This window comes from Phoca vitulina, unplaced genomic scaffold (genome assembly GCF_004348235.1).
Source record: "Phoca vitulina isolate PV1807 unplaced genomic scaffold, GSC_HSeal_1.0 scaffold3, whole genome shotgun sequence".
Lineage (NCBI taxonomy): Eukaryota > Metazoa > Chordata > Mammalia > Carnivora > Phocidae > Phoca > Phoca vitulina.
Window position 1 is genome coordinate 82703168 of NW_022589706.1, and position 26429 is coordinate 82729596.

The window sequence follows — 26429 nt, forward strand, 5'->3', positions numbered from 1 at the left end:
TTTTGGGTGTTGAGTTTGATAAGTTCTTTATAGATTTTGGATACTAGCCCTTTATTTGATAAGACATTTGCAAATATCTTCTCCTATTCTGTTGGTTGTCTTTTGGTTTTGTCGACTGTTTCCTTTGTTGTGCAAAAGCTTTTTATCTTGGTGAAGTCCCAATAGTTCATTTTAGCTTTTGTTTCCTTTGCCTTTGAAGACGTGTCTAGCAAGAAGATGCTGCAGCCAGGGTCACAGAGGTTGTTGCCTATATTCTCCTCTAGGATTTTGATGGATTCCTGTCTCACATTAAGGTCTTTCATCCATGTTGAGTCTATTTTTGTGTATGGTATAAGAAAATGGTGCAGGTTCATTCTTCTGCATGTGGCTGTCCAATTTTCCCAACATCATTTGTTGAAGAGACTCTCTTTTTTTCATTGGATATTCTTTCCTGCTTTGTTGACGATTAGTTGACCATAGAGTTGAGGGCCCATTTCTGGGTTCTCTATTCTGTTCCATTGATCTATGGGTCTGTTTTTGTGCCAGTACCATACTGTCTTGATGACTACAGCTTTGTAGTATAGCTTGAAGTCTGGAATTGTGATGCCACCAGCTTTGGTTTTCTTTTTCAACATTCTTGGGGCTATTCAAGGTCTTTTCTGGTTCCATATAAAGGAGACATACAAATGGCCAACAGACACATGAAAAAATGCTCGACATCACTCAGCATCAGGGAAATACAAATCAAAACCACAATGAGATACCACCTCACACCAGTTACAATGGCTAAAATTAACAAGTCAGGGAACAACAGATGTTGGCAAGGATGCGGAAAAAGGGGAACCCTCTTACACGGCTGGTGGAAATGCAAGCTGGTGCGGCCACACTGGAAAAACACTGCACTACTAGCTATTTACCCAAAAGATACAAACATAGTGATTCAAAGGGGCACATGTGCCCCAATGTTTATAGCAGCAATGTCCACAATAGCCAAAATATGGAAAGAGCCCAGATGTCCATCAACAGATGAATGGATAAAGAAGATGTGGCATATATATACAATGGAATATTACTCAGCTACCAAAAAAATGAAATCTTACCATTTACTATGATATGGATGGAACTAAAGAGTATTACACTACAGGAAATAAGTCAATAATAGAAAGACAATTATCATAGGACTTCACTCATATGTGGAATTTAAGAAACAAGACAGAGGATCATAAGGGAAGGGAGGGAAAAAGAAAATAAGACAAAATCAGAGAGAGAATCAAACCATAAGAGACTCTTAACTATAAGAAACAAACTGAGGGTTGCTGGAGAGGAGGTGGATGGGAGTATGGGTATCTGGGTGATGGGCATTAAGGAAGGCACTTGATGTTAATGAGCACCAGGTATTACATGCAACTGATGAATCACAAAACTTTACCTCTTAAACTAATAATACACTATATGTTAATTAGTTAGTTAAAAAAAAAGAAATACGGTTTCTACACAGACTTGTTTCTTGAAGTTAAGCATGCAGTACTTTCCTTATGCTTCCACACATACATTTGAAAACACTTCTATATCCATGAAAGAACATGTTAGTTAAAGGATGATTTCTACACAGACTTGTTTCTTTGAGTTAAGTACATGGCAATGTCCTTATGCTTTCACACCTATAATTGAAAATGCTTCTAACTCCATGAATAAAGATCTTAGTTGAAAAAATGAAATAGTGAAAGGAACAACAAAATCAGAGTGAATCTATTATTAGTGATAAACTTAACTGAATAAACTGGGTAAAGCCAAATTTTGGAAGCTCAGCTTTGAAGGTTAATAAGTTTTATTTTATCCTAAGGTCAATATATTCACTGAAGATTTTTATCAGATAGGTAATACATTGAAATTAGTGTTTAAACTTCTTTAGAATGGAGAGGAGGAGGTATCAGCAAATCACTTCTCTAACAGTTTCCAAATCTGTTCTAGCTGAACTAGAACAAATATATATCAAAATACTTGGGGTGCCTGGGTGGCTCAGTTGTTAAGCATCTGCCTTTGGCTCAGGTCATGATCCCAGGGTCCTGGGATCGAGCCCCACATGGGGCTTCTTGCTCGGCGGGAAGCCTGCTTCTCCTTCTGCCACTCCCCCTGCTTGTGTTCCCTCTCTCGCTGTGTCTCTCTCTGTCAAAAAATAAATAAAATCTTTAATAAAATCTAAAATATATATCAAAATATTCACTAAAATATACTAACATTGTATTTGATTCATTCATTCATCTAGTTGCCATCTATTCCGTACCTATCATGTGCAAGGCTATCTGCTAGATTCATTTTTCCTTTAGCAGGCAAATTATTGGTGACTTAAAATTCTATCTGTTCCTTAACTGCCTACCAAATCCTAATCTCAAAATCCCAGGAGAGGATTGTAGAGGAAACTTTGTATATTTATGACAATCTTAGAAAAAAATTAAGGAGTAACTATTAATGGGTCATCAATTGCTTTTGTTCATAAGGGGAAAAAAGGAAGATGACAGTAGTATCTCATTGTAGATAATCTTCTTCAGTGCATCTATTTTCCTCACTCAATTTTCATCCCTTGATAAATTGCAGAATTTACTCCAAGAAGTTATGATCTCCAAAACAAAATTGAAAAGGCAGGCTCAGGAATGTTCTTTTAAACTCTTCTTACTCAAAAACTAGTAGGTCTGTTTTATCAAATAGTTTTGCCTCTAGGGGAAAAATCACCATTGCTGTGTTCTTTTTCATTAAATCATTCTTCAGTAAATAAAAGAAGTAAAATCAAATTGTTTGTTTTGTAACCAAACAAGCAAAAAACACAATCATTAGAATGAAGAATTTATCTTTTAGAATGGAAACTAATCAAATGATTTAGAAAAATTCTTACATATTCTAATCATCAAATACAAAAGATATATTTACAGAGTCAAAAGGATTCAGTTAGAAATCAAAGATCTGGCCTCTGATGACTCTATAAATTGTAAATCTATCTGTCTTCCATAATACCCATATTCTATTCATATAAACCTTAAATAAATGTTTTAGTGTAGCAAAACCCACTAGAAAAAATCATTAAGCTAAGATTCAATTAGTAAGATGAGTTTTGCTTCAAAATGCATTTTCCATCCAGAAAGAGAGAAGTTTTCCTTTTGGGGGTTATCCCCCACCTGGACAGGAGTTGGTATTCTAGGGTAAATCTCTTGCCACAGAAACCTTATGTGCTGTTTCATTCACCTTTACCTCATCCTCAAGCAGGAAAACCTACTCTGAATTCAAAGGCTGAAAATCAGAGTACCACATTGGACCTGAAATCAACTTAATGACTATATCTGTTAGTTTAATAGCTAGTGCTAACTTCATCATCACTCACTGTAATTCCTGACCCTGAATGGCTCTCTAGATGCTCACAATTCTGTTTCTAGTATAAGACAATGTTTTAGGTAATGAATGGAAATGACAATGAGCTCTCTATTACATGATATAATAAAGAAATGGGATGGTTCACTGATTAAATGATTTAGCTAACCTAGCATTGCAGTATGTACTAAGAAACGCATTGCCATAAAATCTGTGCTAAAAATTAATATTTCTGTAAAGATTTAAAGGTCATTTTAAAATCTTTTAGTACATAATATCATTATTTTACAAAACAGTCAGTTAAAGATAGGCTGCAAGTTCAAAAGAAACAAAACCATTTACGACAGTGTTTGCCTATTGGGAAAAGGCAAATTCTGAGCAACTAGAACTTGGGAGAGTAGAGAGCAAGCAGTCCTACTAGTGTGATTGGAGTAAAGGCCAGAAGACTGGGTATATTGCTGATAAATGACCGAGTATCCACAAAAGTTCATTTTATGGCCTTGCCTATACCTACTTCAAGAGAGATCCTAACTCCTTCCTTCTGGGGTGCCGGGAATGGCCAGCACTCCCTGTACGCATGGATGAAAGATGACTCCAAACTTTGCTGTGAAAGAGAGAAGGCAAGAGGGTCAACGCTCAGAGACAAGACCCTTTGCTCTTCTTTGCTCCACTTTTATCGGTCCTTCAGGATAATCACAAATCCATATCACTGTTTCTCAAGCATGTGATGTGTGACAAGGGTTCTTACTGGAACTAGGAGGATCTGTTTATGGGAAAGATATGCTAATCTGCATGTTCTAGGAGTTCTCCTAAACATAGCCTAAGGGACAATGCAGACATCTCTTAGATCACAGGGTGGCTGTTTGGGCTGAGAAAGCTTCAGGAAGGCCACTCCCGGCAGCATTCCCATGCCAGAGTGGTCACACAGCCCTCGCCATTCCTAAAGCCTATGCCCTTCTCTGAAACCTTCCCTGCCCCCAGTGGCCTCCATGTTACATTTTAGCAAGCCAGGTATTATGGCTGATTTCATGCTCTACATTAACCCCAACACTGCAGAGCATGCTGGGCCAGGTGATGCACCCAAACATTATAGGCTGATACTCAATGTCATAACTTCTCTGGTTGTGAGGGTAATCACATCCCTTACTTTAGGCCTGAGGTTTTTTCCTCTCAACATTTTTCTAAGCTAAGGTGAAGCATGGAGTATATAACTGCTTGATTCCTTTGCCAACTTTCTCTAAGCCTCTAAGAAACTTCCACATTTTATGGAGTAGACTGTTTGCAAATGATTTCCAAATCAAACATTCACGATAGCTGGGTTAGTGCTGGGGGTGTGGCCCTCTCCTGCATTGTTGAGATGGAGCCAGGACTTTCTACATGCCTTTTCTAAAGACCTGTGCAGTGAATTTCTCTCACCTGCCAGGTTTCTCATCATCACAAGACAACAAATGCCTTAAGTACTTGGAAACCCCAGTAGTCGAGTTTTAGAATAGGGTCACATTTCAGAAAACTTAGTTCTGACTCTAAGAAATTTAAGAAACTCAAAAATTTTAAAATTAGGCTATATCCAAACATATAATACACTTATTAAAATGCTTTTCACTCTCCTCCTTAATTCTCTGCCCTAAAATCTTTTAGGGGCTATAATACCCCAAATATAGAAAATTTATCTACCCCATTTCTTCACTATCCTGGTCTCTGTCATTCATGCCCAGATAAGGCCTTTATCCAGTATGTACTTACTCAGTGTGGCACTCCCTCCCCATGTAGCCCCTGAAAGCCATATTTGGGCCTCCATGAACACTGTTATCTTGAGAATCAGTCACAATCTTAACCCTAGTCAACCCTCTTTTCTCTCCATTCTGGAGTCTGAATAATCAGAACCTAATAATATTTTTCAGTACCTGGATATATTAGTAATGCATTCAGTAGTGGCAGACTTTGGCCACAGTGATGAACATAACCCTTTATAACCATTTCTAAGACTCCAAGTTTTTCCCAAACGATTGATTCAGTAATCGGTGGTCACCACATTCAGGAACACCAACGTTATTTGCCTATATCCACTTTACCCCAACTGCTTTTCTTTTTAAGATTTATTTCTTTATTTTAGAGAGAGAGCATACACAAGCAGGGAGAGGGACAGAGGGAGAGGAAGAGACAATCCCAGGCAGACTCTGTGCTGAGCCAGAGCCTGACACAGGGCTCAATCTCACAACCCCCAGATCATGACCTGAGCGGAAACCAAGAGTCAGTCGCCCAATTGACTGAGCCGCCAAGACACCCCCACAACTGCTCTTTTTAATGCTAACTCAGAGACCACAGGAAAGGAATTTGAGATCTGCTTCATTTAAAACATCTTTTTTTAGGGACACCTGGGTGGCTCAGATGGTTAATTATCTGCCTTCAGCTCAGGTCATGATCCCAGGGTCCTGGGAATGAGCCCCACATAGGGCTCCTGGCTCAGCGGGGAGCCTGCCTCTCCCTCCCCCTCTGCCCCTCCCCCTGCCCATGCTCTCTCTCTCTCTCTGTATCTCTGTGTCTCAAATGAATAAATAAAAAATCTTTAAAAAAAAAATCTTTTTTTTAAAATCTTTAAAACATCCCTTTTATTAAGCTATATGGGGAAGGAGGGATCATTGAATCTGTGGCATGGGGAATCCGTCCTGCTGAGAAAATGAAAACAATCTCTGCTTTTCTCAGTATCATCCACGCATGCTGCTGACTGGCCTTCTTCGTGAAAATCGTTGATTTGCATGATGAAGTACTTACTTGGCTTTGGTGGAGTTTTTTTGAAACTCAAAGGATTTCTTATGTTGAAAAGCTATTTTGTTTGCTTCTGCATGGAATGCATTTATTTGAGAGATGTAAACTTCTGGGACTTGTGGTAAATTTGAAATCTTAATTCTGCTGCATGCTCCTCAATGAGTTGTTTGGTTGGAGGATTATGTTTAGCTTGAGATGTAATCACCTCAATTATAACAATTTTTGGAGTACTAATTTCACATCTAAACTGTGGATGCAGAGTCCAGGTACGTGGACACCTAGGAGGCTGCACATGGGATAATTGATACAAATTCCTTTTTGGAAATAGAAAAGGTTCTTTCACTTCTTGCTTCGAGCTGTTCATTGGCCGTTGTTAGATCCATGGTAATGATGTCTCTGTGCACTTTAATTTTTGTCAAATGCTTTTAAATTATTTTTAGCTAACTCATTTACATTGCTAACAGTGTAATATTTCAATATACTCATTCATCCTTTTACGATACCCAAATAGATAGCAGAGTCTTTACCATGTTACTCAGCAGAAGCAGTTTTATCAATGAGCTAATTTAAGATTTCAAAGAACATCATTTGGATGAGCTCAACTTTATCATTTAACATTTATTTCAAGAGAGTGAGTAATAATAAAATATTTTATTTGCCTTGGGAATTCTTTAGTATGATATTTGTTGCACCAGATTAACTTTTAAAAAAACATCTGATTTTCATTAATAAATGTGAACCTCCATTTAGTCCTGTGCTAAAGGACAGGAGGGATGGGCTGGCATGTTATGGGCACAGAATATTCTGAGCTGAATCCTGAATAAGTGTGTTTAACCAAAGGTTATTGATTCCTGAGTCTATCAAAACCTTATCATGTGTTTTGCCACCTGTTTGTATCCCTACCTTCCAACTGTACCTGCAGCTCACAAACAAAAAGTCTAAGAAAGAGGGTTCAGAAAAAAAGATAAAGAATTTACCTCCACCTGAACCAGACTTGGACACCAAAGGGCAGCTTCTGCGCCATGGGATAGGCAGATCGGAAACACTGAAACTCGTCTGCCACTTTTACACCAATGGCCATGAAAGATCTTCCTGTAATTTCCTTAGATCAGCATTTCTTCTTACTTTAGAAGAGCTTAGTATTGTCTGCCGATTTGAGTTCTCATCGTTAACACATTTTTGGATTATCCCATCACCATTTATTGAACAGTCTAGCATTGCTCAGTGATCTGTGATAAAACCTGTTCCATATGGGCAATACCAGGATGGGATCCTTTAGGAACTCTCTATTCTGTTCAACTGGTTAATTGTTTCTTCCTGGCCAGTGCTACACTATCTTAATTACTATTACTGGATAATAAGTTATGGCACCTGATTGAAGTCCTCTTACCTTGCTGTACTACTTCAGCACTGTCTTGACTATTCCTGAGCCTTTGTTCTTCATACAAATTATAGAATTAAATTGCAAAGTTCTATAAAAACTTATTTTTATTTGAATTACAATTGCATCTATATATTGATTTAAACCTCTTGACATTGAAATTAAATGTAAATGAAATTAAATGTAATTGTTCTGACCTACAAAGATGACAATTTCTTATGGTTCTACCTAAAAGATTGAAGGGGAAACAAGTAACATTGTTCTGATAATTTCTGATAATTGAGTCTCTACTCATGAATATCATGTATATTATGGCCTGAAAATTTGTTCCCCCCCAAAAAAAATTCATATGTTGAAATCCTAACTCCCAAGGATGACAGCATTAGGAGGTGGGGCCTTTGGTTGGTGCATAAGTCATAAGGATGGAACACTCATAAATGGGATTAGTTACTCATAAAAGAGACCCCACAGAGGTCCTTAGCCTCTTCCACCATGTAAGGATACAATGAGAAGGTGAACCGGGAAGAAGATCCTCACCAGAATGCAACAATGCTGGCACTTTGATCTTGGACTCATGGCCTCCAAAGCTGTGAGAAGTAAATTTCTATTTATAAGCTACTCATCTATGGGTAAGCTACCCAGTCTATTCTGTTATAGCAGCCCAAATGAACTTAGACAATGTATCTCTCCATTTACTTGGGTTTTCTTCACTATCTTTTTTTTTTTTCACAAGGCAAGTTGTTTGTTTATTCTTTAAAAAATGTTAGATGATATTACAAGTTACTAATGTCTAAGAGGACCTAACCACATTTACATTTTTAAAAATATGGCATCTATCTTGTAGCAACACTAGTTGACCCAACCTGCAGAAACCTATAAAAGTTAAGACAAATTCAGTTGATCTGGAGGTGAAGTTCTGAAAGTGCTTCTGTAGGAAACTTACTGCAGAGAGAAAACTGCAGGTGGTTCCATCAGAGACACGTGCATGTACTTTGAAGCCTTATACTTCTCCCTAATTGCTTGCTGTGATCGATGGGATATATTAAGGCATGCTTTATGCAGCTCGCTCAGGCAAGGCACAATTTCATTTAATGAATAGCCTGTAAATGCAGCAAGGGTTTCTGGCCAGAAGTGTGTGTTCACAGTATAGCTGGCCAGGCAATAAGCTGCTGCAGCTATCAATGAAGGAAGATATTTCAAGAATGGGTCAGCTTCAAGAAGACTCAGTTCTGCTACATACTTGGCCAGATTCTCAGTTCCGGCGCACACTCCTTGTCTCCTTAAGTACTGAAGGAGAAACTGGTTGGTGGTTGGCACTGTGAGATCAAAAGCCAGGACTTTCAGGAGCAGATGTTCCATTCTTAGCAGTTGGCGTTTTGGGTAAGTATCATCAGTTATGTAGACAAACTTGTCTACTTCAGGTGGATATATTTCTTCATATTGAGAAGCCAGAAGAATCGCTGCTGTGCCTACAACCTGCAATTTGCCTCTCAGAATAGACATGCATGAAAGAAACCTGTCCAGGAAGTTGAGAGCCAGGTAGGGAGTCTCTGCTCAAAGCTTATACTCTTCGCCGACCTCAACGAGCCAGTCCACCAGAATCGTTCGCATGCCTTCTGTGATGTCCGGTTGCTTCCTCATGTAGTGTGCTTTGGGCTTGTGTCTTATTTCAGCTTCTCTAAGGTACTGATGAATTTCTTCAGCATATTCAGTCACATTTATCACATCTGTACCAAAATCTGATGCATCTTCAGACTGGGAATGGAGAGATGAATCTACCACCATTGGGGAAACTGTTAAAATCCGGCAGGAAGTGAAGGTCTGACTTGAGTGTGCTGGTGTCTACCTCATACACATCCTCAAATGCCATCTCCTCTTTCCCTGTACAGCTGTCTCTGTCCCTCTGCTCGGGCTCATCCAGGTAGACAGCAAATCCTTGTTTGGCTGGCACCTGGACCATGCAGTATCTCATCCATGTAGATAGCAAATCCTTGCCTGGCTGCCTCCCGGACCATGCAGTATCTCATCCGTGTAGATAGCAAATTCTTGCTTAGCTGGCTCCTGGACCATGCAGTATCTCATCCATGTAGATAGCAATTCTTGCTTGGCTGGCACCTGGACCATGCAGTATCTCATCCATGTAGATAGCAAATCCTTGCTTGGCTGGCACCTGGACTGAGAGCACTTTCTTTCCAGCTGGAGGGAAGACATTTTCTGATCCAGAAAACACCTGATTGTTATGATCCCCTGGCCACAGGTCCTCCTGTACTGCCCATTCTCAGTCAGCACTGTTCTCTGTGGGGGATCCTGGCTGAGCTGGGCTCTGGTTATCATCTGACAGGCATCAGGACCTCGAGGCACTGGAGCTAGGGCTACTCTGCTCTTGGAGCTGCTGCGATGCACACCCTCAGTCTCCACAGAATGCAGAGCGGGCCTCGCTCTTCTCAGCCTTATATCTTTATATAGGTCTCGAACAATTAACAAATGCACTCTTCAATATCTTTTTGAGGACCCCTTATAATTTTTCTATTCAGATCTTGAACATATGTTATAAGATTTACTCCTAGGTATCTTAGTTTTTTCTTTTTCACTTTTTTTCTTTCCACTATTGTAAATGCTACCTTCTTCTTATTATTACACTTTCAGTTTATGCATATGTATGGAAATGCAAATTGATATAAACACTTAAATGCTTATAACAGTTAATCTTCAGATTCTTTGTGGCTTTCTTGTAGATAATCATATCATTTGTGAAAAAAATGTATAATCTACCTTTGATTTGAAAATTGAAACATGATTTTTGGGGGGAGGAGGAACAGAGATTATTATTCTTGGTAAAATGACATGACATTTTATCTCCAAATAGGAGCCCTGAAGTTTCAGGGTTGTTTTTGTTTAATTTACAATCAACCTCTTTAATGGAACTTCCCAGCTTTTACAAACCAAAGAATTTACAATTGATTGATTTTTAACTCGATCTGATCATCTCTATTTATCATCAGGAAGGTTTAATTGTTTATACTTCTATCTCTTTGGATTTATGTCAACCATCTATTTTGTTTTGCCTGATTAACTTTCATCTCTCTCCATGGATTACTTCCACTGGATTCATCCAGTTTTCTTTCATCTACCTTTTCTATTGGTTTTGAGTTACATAATATATTTCTATTTCAAATGCCTTCTTCCAATCAATGCAAGGTCCTTGGAACATTTTCTTTAATGTCTTGATTTTATCACTGACTCCTGATTTCAAATTATTGTCAATATTTTAGTTTCATTTTTAAAATTCTCCAACTAGGGGCGCCTGGGTGGCTCAGTCATTAAGCGTCTGCCTTCGGCCCAGGTCATGATCCCAGAGTCCTGGGATCAAGCCCCACATCGGGCTCCCTGCTCCGCGGGAAGCCTACTGCTCCCACTCCCACTCCCCCTGCTTGTGTTCCCTCTCTCACTGTGTCTCTCTCTGTCAAATAAATAAATAAAATCTTTAAAAAATAAATAAATAAAAATAAAAATCTCCAACTAGTTAGAAATAATTTTGTTATATTTTTGTCAATGTTTATTTGAATTATCAATTTCTTTACAAGACATGGTTCTTTGTATTCCACTTCTTAATTGATTTCATTCTGAATGATGAAAATCTTCAGCAGTTTTTCAGGCTTATCTATAACAAAACTTGTCACAAACAAAATTAAATGTGTTTATTTTGCTCGTGGTCTTAAATGACAGCTTAATGGGTTTAGAATCCTAGATTGAGGGTGCCTGGGTGGCTCAGTCATTAAGCGTCTGCCTTCAGCTCAGGTCACGGTCCCAGGGTGCTGGGATCGAGCCCCATATCGGGCTCCCTGCTCCGCGGGAAGCCTGCTTCTCCCTCTCCCACTCCCCCTGCTTCTGTTCCCTCTCTCGCTGTGTCTCTCTCCATCAGATAAATAAATAAAATCTTAAAAAAAAAAAAAAAGAATCCTAGATTGAGGGTTGCTTTTCCTCAGCACTTTAGATATGTGATTTTAATCTCATCCAATGTCTATTGGTAGTACTACTATTAATAGGAAGTCTGTTGTCAGCCTAACTATATTCCTCTCTAGAAGAAATCTCTTTTTGTCTCTGGACTTCATTTTGGGGTTGTGAGGGTCTTCTTGGTTTGTTTGTTTGTTTGTTTGTTTGACCATAAGACATCCTAGTGTGGTTGTGTATTTTTATTTGTTTGTTTGTATTTGGGAGTTCGTTTGGGTTTGGTGTTAGGCACCCATTATGATTTTTGAATTTGAAGGTTCATATCCCTCTTCAATTCTGAAAACTCCCTAGTCATTATCTTCTGGAATACTGTCTCCCCCTATGTTTTTTATTTTCTCTTTCTGGAATACCTCATTCTATCCCTTCATTCTATCTTCTTTATATCTTAACATCACTTCATAATTTTTTAAAACCACTTTATTTCTCTTGTAGAAATACAATATTTCTATTGTATTCTGGGCAATTTACTCAACTCCATCTTTCAGTTCTCTGGTTCCCATTTTAATTGACATTCATCTGCTATTTATCCCACCCACTGAACTTATTTTTTTACAATTACAGTTTTCATATCCAGAAGCTTAATTTGGTTCTTCTTCAAAACTGCTTGGATTTCACAAGCAGCTTGATCTTTTGTCTGGTTTTTAATTCTTTATTTCTTTGATATTTTTAAATATATGTAATTTGTAGTTTTCTTAAGATTGTTTTTTGGTCTTCAATTTGGGGATGTTAATTCTCCTGGGTATGATGTCTACTAGCTCTCTTTCACAGCAGATTTTTTCTCAAATTCTTCAAAGCGCTCTTACTATGAGCTTATCTTCAGTGAAGCTTGTCCTGCAGCAGTTAGATTTTTTATGAAAGACAGACATATCAGCAAATAGCTTGTGATGACTGCTGTCTAAGAGGAGTATGGGCAAGGTGCTAGAAGACTACAGAGGAGTGAGAAAAAGAAAGGCTTCACAGAAGAAGAATAAGCCTGAGGCAGGAAGATCAGAAAGATGAACAAGATCTGATCTCTCGTTCAGTTGTGATAGATAGGTTTAGGTTTTCAGATGTGATAGAGGAAAACATCTCTGCCATTTATTCAGCCTTCCTCGCTGATTTGTGAAGTTGTGTAAGGTGTCTACACCCATTGCTCAAACTGAATTATGTGTGTTGGAGCAGGGATTCACTGAGATGCAGCCAAACTCACCCAGTTGATGTGAAAGGAAATCCTAAAAGGGAGCTTTCAGGTGGCTTCCAAAGAATCTCACCCATGGTTCCTCCTGCCTAGTTGAGTTGCTCTAAACTTTCTTTCTCCAAGACCAAGTAAAAAATGTTTGAGTGAGGGAGCCTTCTGCCTAACATTAGACAAACAGCTCATGATCATCATGGAACCATAACCGTGATATTGGCCTCAGAAGAAGTCTCTCATCACCAATCCTCTAGCCATGGGATCTTATTTCTTTGTTTAGGTTTTTGGGGTGTTTCACTGTTTTGTTTTGTAGGCATAAGAACTACTACTGGGGAAGAGGTGAAAGAGGAAAAAATAAAGAGATAAAAGGTAGAAAAGGCAAAAAAAACCTTAATGCAAAAGATCTGACTGATAAGACAGAAAGGCTAGAGCCAAAGCAAAGAGAGTGCTCTAAGCACTCTAAGGAGTGAGGTAGAGCCCATAAATCAGGAAGGTCCTAAGGGCCTGTGAGACCACAAGGAGATTTTATCCAACAGACAGTATAGAGCCGTTGAAAGATGTTGAGCCGAAGGATAATAGCAACAGTGCGGATATTGGATAGGGGTAGGGGCAGGCAGAACATGAGTGAATTCAATCAGAACTTATCATACTAATCCAGACTGGAACTCACACTGGCCTGGACTATGGTGGTGGCAGTAGGTAGAGAGAGAAGTGGATTGCTTCAGAAGAGGTTGAGTGGGAGTTGGAACTCCAAAGTATTTTTTTAGTCTTGTGTCTCATTTCTTCTTTACCAATTAATGATGTCGTTCAATGTACCCTCGTTCCTGCCTACTCTTTTGGTGTCTTGGGGATCTGTTTTTGAGAAGTACTAAATATATTTGTTATAAGTAGAACTTTCTGGTTTCTTAACCATATGACAGGCAGACATGTAGATAGAAATGTACATGAGGAGGTAGTTGTGGTGATGTCAATGGACATTTATTTCAGCAGATTGAATTATCTATCAGCATCTGATCTCTGCAAACTAAGTCAGGCTGTTCTGTCTGTTCTTCTACCTCTAGGAACAATTACACCCAGAGGATTCCTCCAAAGTTTCAGCAAGAAAGACCTGCACTCTCCTAATTTACCTTCCCCCAGGAAATGAGAGGAGAGGAACCTATAGATTTGTGCCAAACATGTCACCTTATTTTTTTTTAAGATTTTATTTATTTGAGAGGAGAGAAAGAGAGAGAGAAAGAGAGAGCACATGAGCAGGGGCGGGGCCAGAGGGAGAGGGAGAAGGAGAAGCAGACTCCCCACTGAGCAGGGAGCCCCATGTAGGGCTCAATCCCAGGACCCTGGGATCATGACCTGAGCTGAAGGCAGATGCTTAACCGACTGAGCCACCCAGGGGCCCCCGAACAACTCACCTTACTAAAACTGCCTTTCAGAGTGATCTGAAAAGGTCTGGGTACTTTATTCCCTAGAGATTGCTGTGGGTTCCTCCACTTAGGAGGGAAAGATCTAACAAAAGTTTATTTCTAAAATTCAGTTTTAGGGATTATGCAATTTCACCACTAAACTTGTACCTTCCCTTTAAAATGCTTTCACAATGCTTCAAACCCTTACTTTTCATTATTTTGAATGACTAAAAATTCTAAAATTTTGATGAACAAGGTTATTTTTCTTTTTTCCTCACCTTTTAGTTTCCCCTTGACTTATGATAACTCAGAACAACGTTCTGATTTCTTTTAATTCCCATTAGCAACACTTCCTTCTTTCTGTGAGCTCTGTTAAGATCCCAGGGAAATGGAAATATCTGACTTTTATTTTTTCTTTTATAATGGTACTAATATATCTTCCATATAAGCAAGGAGCCAGAAGTTTTGACCTGATTAAAACATCGAAATGATGGCATCAAGTTTGGTAAACTGAAATAATTTGTTGAATGTTTTAAAGGGAAAAAAAAATCCTTTCTCCAAAGATGATGATCCATTCTTTCCTAAGAAAATCTTTGAGACAGTTGTCACATCACCAACCCCACTTTGGTCACGCAGAAAACCTCACAAAAGCTCCGCTCATGTGGTTTTGTAGCTGTTATTGGAAACAAAAGTTCCAAAACCAGTTGGACACAAAGAGAAGAAAATAAAACTAGCCACTGAGGCCTGAAATGCCAACTTTCACCATATGTAGTCCCACAAAAACCAAAAGGGAAAAATAATCAAAATAAAACACAACAGAGCTAGAATCACAGAATCAGGGAGATAGGATTTGCTAAAGAGTTTCACCCAAACCTATGAAAATGAAAATCACTTTTACACAGCTGTCTCACAGACCATAAAGGAATGTATTATTATGATTTGCATTGATCTGATTAGTGTATTTACATATTGCATCCTTCCTTCTGCACCACTCCCAGTCAGTGGGGTATCCAGTACATTAAGAGAAATACAGTTCTGGAGTTAAAATAAAGTAAACACTCCCAAAAGTCTTTTATCTTCCCCTATGCAATTAAAACAACTTGCAGAATATAGTACTGCATCAAAATGGGTTGGTTTCATTTACAAAATCATAGATTCTTTTTGTTTTTTGTACCCCAAGTTTTAATAGTTTGTATAATAGATTAGTCCTTAAGTACACACACACACACACACACACACACACACACACACACACACACAGGTCCTTAATGGTATAAAGGGAAAATTGTAAAGCAATTAGCACCCTATTTAGAAACAATCCAAAATTACAGAGTATTGTTGCCTTGCAACCTCAATTAAAGCTGTTAACTCAAAAGATTATGGTAGAAAAAATGAGAAATAGTAGAGCAGACATGTAAATTAAAACATGCTCCTGTGTACAAGATCTAATGAAAATCAGCCCAAGTCTAAAGGAAATCCAGCAGAAGACCTAAAAGGAATCAATTAAGCATGGCTTTTCAACTATCTTTTTGGTGGACTATCATGTAGCTTGTTTTTCTTAGGAAACTCTATCTATACAATACTGGCTTGAGTGTGAGGCAGGCTGGAACCTACAATGTGTGCTGATAGAGAGAAAGAAGTCTTTCCAGCACAGGCAAAGATGGGGAGCTAAGGGAGCTGCAGGGGCAGTGTTATATGATAGAAATTAACAACAGCTACAATGTGTTGACTTAATACCTATTTCACAAATTAGAAGATGGAATCTTAAATAGACCAAGAAATTTGCCAAAAAATCGCAATCTAGTAAATGGCAGTCTAGCATATAAACCAGGTCGGTATGACTCCAAAGCCCACATTCTTTCTACTCTACAACACTGTTACTCATCCTGAAGAGTTTATCCATGTATTTGACAAACTCTTCTGTTCTGTTCCCCTCTAACTGTTAGGGGCTGACAACAGGATGGTTCTTAAGGACAAAGACCATCAGGAGCTAGGCAGGAAACTGGTACTCCAACCACGAGCTAGGTTGTAGTGGGAGGAATGTGCAGTCCAAGACAGTGAAAGGGGGCAGACTAGGGAGTGTGAGATCAAGGCAGAAGTCTGGTTCTATGTGACAGTTGCAACTTGGTAATGACACAGGTGCCTGGGATCCAACTGAGGTGTCTAGGTTCCAGACTGATTGTCTGTAGACACTTGGCAGTGATGGGAAGAGAGAAAAAGAGGCAGCTAATGGCTGAGCACTTATGAATGAGCAGTGTGGTCATGTGAGGATGGTTTATGTACTGCTATCTTAGTGCAGGAATTGGGAGAGTAAGTGGCTCAATCTATGAAGTAAAATAAAGTATGAAGTAAAATAAAGATGACTCCAAGGCAGAGAAGAGTAAATGTATGTGGCCAATATACAATTTTCACAAACTAAGTACCATATTACATATCATCTCAAAACTTAGTGACCTAAAACAACAATGATGTATTACTTCCCATGACTCTGTGAGTTGACTAGGCTCACAAAGAAACAGGGCAGTTACTCTGCACAACATTGTGTCACTGAGACACTCACTTGACTGGATTCAGTAGGGAGCCCAGTTGAGCCAAGATGGCCTCTCATCTTCCAAGGTCTCTTTCCTTACTCAGTAGTAAAGCCCAGTCTTAAGACTACCTCAGTTAATGGAGCTACATAATTGGCTGAATTTCCTGCCAATCAAGATAAATTCTCCAATTTTCCCTCTTACCTAGTATTCTCATCAACACATCTGCCTGCAGGACATGCCTATCTTTACTCCTGAAGTTTGTTATCATTAAGGGGAGAAATTTTGAGAAGGGACTGGAGGAACTATCTGGTCTGTCACAGCTCCCAAACAGAAAATGTTTCTACAGATCTAACAGCAGGAATCATGATGACTTCCAGGAGCACATTTGCAACTTCTAACTTCTCCATCTAAACAAAAGTTTAGAGCACTGACATGCACCTTTTATCAGGGGATGGAATAAATATTAGATATTCATTGACTTAGTGTGCTCTTGTGAGTTTAAATGAAAATCTGTAGTATGAGTAAATGACTTAAGAGTATAATAAAAAATGTATAGAATAATAAAATATGACTTCTAGTTTTACTTCAGCCATTAATTTACTGTACAAGCTTAAACACATCATTTGGCCTTTCTGATTCTCTGATCCTTGCTATGGATCGAATGGTCGTGTCCCCCCCCCCAAATTTATATGTTGACCCCCCACCATTGTGATGGCATTTGGAAACGGGGCCTTTGGGAGGTAATCAGGATTAGATAAGGTCATGGGGGTGGGACTCTCATGATGGTATTATGGCTTTAGAAGAAGAGGAAGAGAGAGAGATCTCACCCCCTCCAGCATGTGGGGACATGGCAAGAAGAAAGCTGTCTGCAAACCAGGAAGAGGGTCCTTACCAGAAACTGAATCAGCTGGCACCTTCATCTTGAAATTCTCAGCTTCCAGGACTATAAGAAATAAATGTCTGCTGTTTAAGGCCCCAAGGTTATGGTATTTTGTTATAGCAGCTCAAGCGGACTAAGACAATCCTCTTCCATAAAATGAGCCATAGGAATGAGAGATCTCTAAAATCCTTTCTAGCTAAAATTATATTCTATTGTTTTATTTCCTCTATAAAGGAAATAAATATTGCCAAGTAAATATTGCCTGGCCATTGTTAAAGAGGACAGTCAAAGAAAATCAATGTAAAAGTCATCTAAAGAGTAAAAATAATTTCCATCCCAAAGCAAGTACTTGGAAATCATTTCAGAAAACACAGATATTCTGCTTATTAAAACTTCATAGCACATCTGAGTCCATCACTATTCCAGTACTATGACTTAGAAAAAAAAGTCAAGCCTGCCTACTTAGAGAAATCAGAAATCATTCATCCAGAAAACTACACAGAAACTGGGGAATAATCTTTGCATTGATAGTTACTGTTACCTTGCCTTGGCAATCCAGTGTAAAAAATGTTTGTTGGAAGAAAAAAATAAAGGAGTACTAAAATGCAGACATTTCATCACTTAACCCATAATTGTCATAACCTGATAATCTTTTAATCTATCTCTCTCTTACACATACATGCACATACATATAAAGCACTTCTCAGCAAAAAATTGACAAGCCTAAGAATAAAATAAATCTTTTTTCATGATTTCATTAATAAGATGAAAGTCCATTTTTGGTTCTAAAAACTATAAAGACAAAAGTATTTTAACATCCAATTTCCTCTTTAAACAATAATATCCCCATAAGAATACATTAAAAATCAAAATGCATGTTCAAGTCCAGGTCAGTGACTTATGAGTTAATTCAGAAGTAGTTGTTTTCGACTCTGAAGCCCTTTGTGACTCCCAAATTGTAGTATGGAATTAGAAAGAAAGGATCTGGTGATGACTGAACTTTTTCTCTTTTTGTCATTTTAATGTAGAGATAATGTTTCTGGTATCAAAAAAAAAAAAATCAGATTTCCAAATTACCACATCAGCAGCAAATCCCACTGAGATCATAAAAAAATAGACTTTTTCTAAGTCTCTCCAAATTTATCCCCATGGTGTCGATATAATATGGTGTCTTAAGGGTATATTACACCATAAAACACACAAATAAAATTAATTGATTTATCAACATAGAAAGAGCAAGTATTTACATATCAAGGGAGATTGGCAGTTAAAGACTCATAAATCATAAGACAAAGAGGAGAGGTGATAGTCCTTCTTTCTGCTCCACTTGTGATAATTGGTTCTTCACATTATAATTCAAAAGACTTCTATGATCTTATTAACCAATCTGTTAAACCACAACTCACCTCCTTTAGGTCTTTGCTTCTTAATAAGGCTTACCCTAACAACTTCATTTAAAATTATACCTCCTCCAGTGCAGCAAGCTCTCTCTCCCTTACCTTGCTCTATTTTTCTTCAAAGGCCTTATCATCGTCTCTTGACCTATAATCTCTCATTTAGTATGCAGCTTCCATGTAAGAGAGGGATTTCATCTTTGCTATTCATTGCTGTATTCTCAGCACCTAGAACAGTGCTTTTGGCACATAGCGGGTTTTCAAGAATTATTTGCTGACTGAATGATTGCCTAACCCCAAAAAAACAAAGTCTCCAATTTACTCCAAGGGCATTATAGGGCTGGCTGTCGTACCAATTGTGACAGTTCAATCGGTATTCAGTAAACTTGAGTGACTCTAGCCTTAATTTTTCTTTTGCAGACTAGAAATATGGAACTACTTTGTCTCCCAAAGACACCAGCCTACCTCCCTCCTTTCTATCTTTCCTCCTGTTTTCCTTCTTCCAGGAGTATCCTTTTATCACCCAAACCCTACTCTCCCTAGATAATTTCTGCTAATTCTTTAAGATACTGTGTGCCCAGGATCTCCTTATCTGAATATCCATGACATGGTCCTTAGGCATCACAGCCCTAAATCCTAAGGTATCATTGCATTTTGCATTGAAATTATTCGTTACTTGTCTCTCTCTTCAACCAAACTGTAATCTCTTATAGGACATAGATTATCTTATTCCTTTCTGCATGAATTCAACACAATAGAAGCTGAGTGAATAACAGAAATGAACTGAGTTCAGTGCTCTTAGGAGTCAACATCAAGTGATTCCAATAGAAGCAGGTGGTTTAGAGGGAAATGCAGGAAGTCCAAAGACCCGGATTCTAGTACTATCTCTGAACACTGTTTTTAAATCTGTAGAAGAGGATTAAACCAGTTGCTAAGGCCACTTTCAAATCCGTAAGACTGTATTACATGTAACCTAATGAAAAGTAGTTATTAAAATGTCAGGTTTTCATGCTCCATCTGCTGGTTAAATTGTAGAAAAAACTTGAGGTCATTTTGAAATTGAAAAGTGGAGTTAGAAATATTTGTGACCAACAAGGAAAATAATTTTTTTTAAAAATTGTCTGTACTATTTATAAAAGACTAATAACCTAGAAATCAAATAGTTGAGAAAGAAAAATAAACATTGACAATTGCATGATGATAGTGAAAAAAACAAATACCCTGCTACTTCTGGCTCACATACATACCATGGATCCCAGCCTCCAGGGAGTCCCACCTGCTTATACTCACCCCCTTGTGTAATCTCCCCACCAACACTGTACCAGGGCTGGTCTCTATGAACAACAGCATCCAGCAGAAGTGACGGCATGTCACTTTCCAGACTAAGGTATAAAAACTGAGGTTTTCATCTTAGGTATGCTCCCTCTCTCTCTCACTCTCCCTCTCCCCCCACTCCCTTTTCTCTTTATCTCTCCCTCTTTTGGACCACTTTCTTTGATGGAGTTACCCAGCTATCATGACATGAGGACACTCAGGCAGCCCATGGAGAGGCCAATGAAGTAAAGCATCCAAATACTTTTTAAAAAGAAGTAAAATTGTCTTTGTTTGCAGATAATATGATCTTATATAGAAAAAAATCCTAAAGATTCCAATAAAAACCTGTTAGAACTAATCAATGAATTCAAAGATGCAGGATACAAAATCAACATACAGAAATTAGTTGCATTTCTATATACTATAACAAAATATCTAAAAAAGAAAGAAAACAGTCCCATTCACAATAGTATCAAAAGCAATAAAATACTTAGGAATAAATGTAAACAAGGAAGTGAAAGAGCTATACATTGAAAACTACAAGATGTTGGTGAAAGAAATAGAAGAAGACACAAGTAAATGGAAAGATAGCCATATTCATGGATTGGCATAATTAATATTGTTAAAATGTCCATATGATCCAAAGCCACCTTTGATTCAATGCAATCCCTATCAAAATCCCAATGGTATTTCTCACAGAAATAGAAAAAACAATCCTGAAATTCATATGAAATGATAGAAGATCCTGAATAGCCAAAGGAATCCTAAGAAAGAAGAACAAAGCAGGAGGCATTACACTTTTTGATTTCAAACTATACTACAAACCTATAATAATCAAAACAGTATGGTACAGCATAAAAATAGACATATAGACCAATGGAACTGAATTGAGAACACAGAAATAAACCTATGCCTGTATGATCAGTTAGTTTACAATAAAGGAGTCAAGAATATACAATGGGGAAAGGGTAGTCTCTTCAAAATATGGTGCTGAGAAAACTGAATATCATGCAGAAGAATGAAATTAGACCCTCATCTTATACCATTCACAAGAATTAACTTGAAATGAATTAAAGACTTAAACATAAGACCTAAAACCTTAAAACTTCCAGAAGAAAACATAAGGATAAAGCTCCTTGACATTGGTCTTGGCAACAATTTCTCGGATATAACATCAAAAGCATAAGCTACAAAAGCAAAAATAAAAAATGAACAAGTAGGACCACATCAAACTAAGCTGCCACACACAGCAGAAAAAACAATAAACAAAGTGAAAAGGCAACCTATGAAGTGTGAGAAAATATTTGCAAGTCATATATCTGATAAGGGGTTAACATCCAAAACACATAAGAAACTCGTGCAAGTCAATAGCAAAACAAACAAACAAACAAAACAACAATCAATTCGATTAAAAATTAGGCAGAGGATCTGAATAGACATTTTTCCAAAGAAGGCATCCAAATGGCCAACACATACATGAAAAAATGTGCAATATCACTAATCATCAGAGAAATGCATATCAAAACCATGATGAAACATCACCTCATACCTGTTAGAATGGCTAGAATAAAAAAGACAGGAAATAAGTGCTGATGAGGATGTGGAGAAAAGAGAGCCCTTGTGCACTGCTGATCTGGTATGGCCACTATGAAAAAGAGAAGAAATTAAAAATAGAATTACTATATGATCTAGCAATCCCACTTCTGTGTATATATCCAAAGGAGGATATATATGAAATGAGGATCTTGAAGAAATGTCTGTACCTCCATGTTCACTGCAACATTATTCACAATAGCTAAAACATGGAAATGACCCGTGTCCTTCTGTGAATGAATGGATAAAAAAATTGTGGTTTACATATACAATGAAATATTTGCAACATTTGCAACAACATGGGTTGACCTTGAGAGAGTTATACTAAGTGAAATAAGTCAAAGAGAGAAAGACAAGTACTGCCTGATATCACTTATATGTGAAATCTGAAAAAGCGGAACTCAGAGTAGTATGGTGGTTGCCACCAGTGGTTGCCAATGATTAGGAGATGGGAAGTTGGGAGATGTTGGTCAAACGGTACAAACTTCCAGCTATAAAATTAATAAGTTCTGGAGATCAAATCCATAGCATGGTGATTATAGTTAACAATATTGTACTATGTACTTGAAAGTTACTAAGAGATTAGAGCTTAAAAGTTCTCACCACAGAGGTGCCTGGGTGGCTCAGTTGGTTGGTTAAGAGTCTGCCTTTGAACCAGGTCCTGGGATCAAGCCCCGAGACCAGCTCCCTGTTCAGCAGGGAGTCTGCTTCTCCCTCTCCCTCTACCCCTCCCTCCCCACTCGTTCTCTCTCTCAAATAAATAAATAAAAATCTTTTTTAAAAAAAATTTTTTTAAGTTCTCATTACAAAAAAGGAATGGTAATTATGTGAAGTGATGGAAATGTTAGCTAACCCTCTATGGTCATCATTTTGCAATATATGAGTGTATCAAATCATCACATTGTACACCTTAAACTTATACAATGTTATATGTCAATTATATCTCAATAAAGCTGGAATAAAATAAAATAAAATAGAATTTTAGTTTCTGGCCACCAAGAGCCAGGGGGGCTTGGAAGCTGATCCTCCCCTCATTGAATCTTCAGAGAGACTGACAGCTTGACCTCATGAGAAACCCTGAGCCAGAACCACCCCGCTCAGCCATGCCCAATTATTTCCCCCCAAGAAACTGTGAAAAAAGATTGGTTTGTTTTTAAGCTGTTAGATTGTGGCGTTATTTGCTACACAGCAATAGATAACCAATATACACCCATGCATCTGAGACTCATTCAAATCTGTATCGAACACTTACATGTTCAATGAATGTGGCTTGACCTTTTAACATGAAATCGTACACATCCATCTTTCTCAGAAATGTTACTCTTTCTTCACACGTGCATTATGTTTTCAGATACACAGGTTTCACTAGAATAAGAACTCAGAAGTAGAGAGATGTAAAGACCATGGGATATATTCTGGAGACTTTTTACTAATATCAATATCCAAGAGAAGATTATAGGCCTTAAAAAACATAGTTTGTCATTATTTTGTAGTATGTAAGTAATGTGTATAAACCTCAGTGAAAGTCACAGTGAACTGTAATTATGTGTTTTTTTAACTCCAGTTTAGCAATAATACATCAATTCTGTATTCACTTTTTCAAGTCTACCATCTTACCAAAGAATAAATATCCACAGACTCTTATTTCTCATTTTCTTTATTGCCATTAACAAACTTGCCTACTGATGCTATGTAGGTGACTGAGAAGCCAAAGTGAAAAGAGATACATAGAGGTGATTAAGGCGATAACACAAGGTAAAGGTATTGTGTTATCTAGAAACTTTTGATAAAATTTTCTAGTGAGATTTGGAGTTAATGTTTAAAACCTCAAAGACCTTAGAGATAAAAATAAATTCAAGTTGGCTTAATTAAAGTTTAAGAAGCATATAATAGATACAGATTCCCAATCTAGTTGATGACTTTTAATGAATTAAAATGGAGAGAGACCAGAAAAGCAAACAAAACCTCTTAGCCATGTTCAAAAATCATAGAGAATCATGAAAATGAATTTTTTCTGAGGCAGGGAAAAGGGAGGCAAATGATTATTCAAATATCTAACTCTCCATTAAAACGTTTGGCAGCACCTTTGACATATTGCAAAATTTGACTAGACCATTATGCAAAGAAATAGTTCTTCAAGGGTGACCATCTGTTGCAAAGAAGAGAAAAAAGCAAGGATGAAGACATAGCTGTCAGGAGAACTTTGAGAAGTTCTCTTTAACATTCTTAAAGGGTCTTGATATCCTCTTGTTCTAGAAGTCTCAACTGCATGCCTGCTTCCCCACCTGGTGAAGTGGCCCATCCTAGTGTGCTTACTATAAGACTAAGTAAATCAAAGGTCAATTTTCAGACCTTCATACTCCATTGGGCTCAGGCTTTTTTTTAATTATTCTTTTTTTTAGGGGGGCAGTGAGGGGCAGAGGGAGAAGGAGAGAGAGAATCCCAAGCAGGCTCCATGCCCAGCACAGAGACCAATGTGGGGCTCCATCTCACAACCCTCATATCATGACCTGAGCCAAAATCAAGAGTCAGATGCTTAAACCAACTGAGCTATCCAGACGCCCCAGTGGGCTCAGGCTTTAAACCCGACTGAATTTTATTTCGACAGGTCTAATAAACTTGGAGAGTTATACTATCCCCTCCCATAAACTTCAAAAAAATGAAAGTTTGCCCTTCCAGCCTTGGCCTTTATTTCTAGACCGTGTATGCAGTAATGGAAGCAGAACAATAGACTCAATGGTGTGATAAGTTTCCCTCGTTTTAATTTGGGAGAATAGACTACCTATAATTGTCTTGCCTATTATAAGCCACTTATAATGATCTATAGCTCATTACTTTTTTAAAGATATAATTCCAATGACCTTGGTAATAGGGAATGGGGGTAGAGGTGCCATAAAGAGAATTTAAAAAGCTAAGCTCCAAGGAGATACTAGGGCAAGGCCACGTCTTGTCCCCTGTGACATCACCCTGAGATGACTTTCTGCCTGCAGACCCACAATTAGAACACCATTCAAGTATACAGAATCAGACCCCCTATTTATGAATGAATCACATTTGTTTCTTCTACTATGGAATCAGAATCAAAGAGGCATATCTGCCAGAAATACCACATAAACGAATATTTGACAAACAGCAGGAGAGCAAATAATGGGTTATCCATAATTGTCTGCAAATGCCTCAAAGAGAAATGAAACCTCAAAATATCCAACCTAGCACTTATCTACTACATGTTTATGCTAAGATTATCACCACCTAAAAATACCCAAAGATCAAATGTTCAGCTCCTGGCAGTACTTAGCACATTTTCTTGTGCATAATAGATGCTCAATAAATATTTGTGGGAGAGGGAAGGAGGAAGGAAAGAGTACGTTGGCAGGGAGACACAATGCAGCTAACAATTGCACAATAAAACTACTAAGGCAGATTACTCCTTTAAGCTATTCAATCTGACTTGATAAAGATTTATTTACCCCCTTCTCTGGGCTCTGCAGAGTTCAATACCATGTGAATTTACTCAGGTCTGAAATATACTGTCCCAAAACATACCACTCTTCAAAGTGAAGAATTCTTCATCCCCTTCTGTGGTGGGAGACATGGTAAAGACGGAAGAATAGAAAGATAAGGCAAAGCTAGTTTTCTGACAAAGAAATCCAAAGCCCTCTCTGTCCTCTCACTTCCAAAGCCTTCCAACTTTAGGCTAATGCTAAAAGCAAAAGAGAGGGAAAGCAGATGAGCGAGCTTGGTCATTTTTGGCACTTGTCAAAAAAACTAAATATTTTCCCCAAATGTTTTACATTCAATAATGCCCAACCACAATGTGCCAAGCCTGTTTTCCCTTAATGTTTCAAACCCATGTGTATTCCAAGGGAAATATAATCCATGTGTCTCTGATTTGCTTACACTTAAATCATTATAAAATGTTAAATTTTTTAAAAGGATGTCCAAGATATCTTTTGGGCCATCCTCATGATCCTCCTTCAGGATTCTTCTTCAGAATGTGGAATTTTGAAGAGCCAATGAAGACAAAGCCCTGGATAATTAATTAGACTGGCTTACTCAGGACTTAAAATCTCTGCATAGATTTTCGTCTCTCTGTGCAGAACAGCATGAATTTGTTCAATCATTAAGAATGAAAGAATGACTAGAATTCTCAGAGTAAATTTGCTAAATTGGCCTATTTCCTTAGAATACCCTTTCAATCTTTATAATTAGGCCTAGCTAACTTGGGCTCTTCTTCAGACTACTCAGATAAGATACCTAAAATATTGCATGTAACATAAAACTTTCTTGAGAATATGTTGGAGAGTGTAAAAGATGGGTGAGCAGCCCAGGCACTGCTGAAAGAATTAAGTTCATTATTTCCTCAGATAATGTCCTCCAAGATGATAAAAGACAAACACTATATGATTGTTTACCCATCATAATGATGTGGTGAACTAAGGTTCTAAAGCATAAAGAATGGGAGAAGCTGATTGTAGAAGCGAAATCAGTTAGGTTTTAGGTGTGGACTTGGGGCTTCTAACCCAGGACAGTCCCAGCTAATGAGAAATGGATATATTCTGCCATTCCCCAGCTCCTTTACTGCAGGCTCTCCCCACAGTAGTGATGGACTTTAGCAAAGGGAGAAGAGGAGAGGTTCACAGCAAGTC

At 38.0% G+C, this 26429-nt stretch overlaps 1 pseudogene; it reads right to left on the minus strand.

Moving 5' to 3' along the window:
* Positions 1-8425: 8425 nt before the first annotated feature.
* LOC116630291 lies at positions 8426-20242 on the minus strand (annotated as a pseudogene).
* Positions 20243-26429: the final 6187 nt, after the last annotated feature.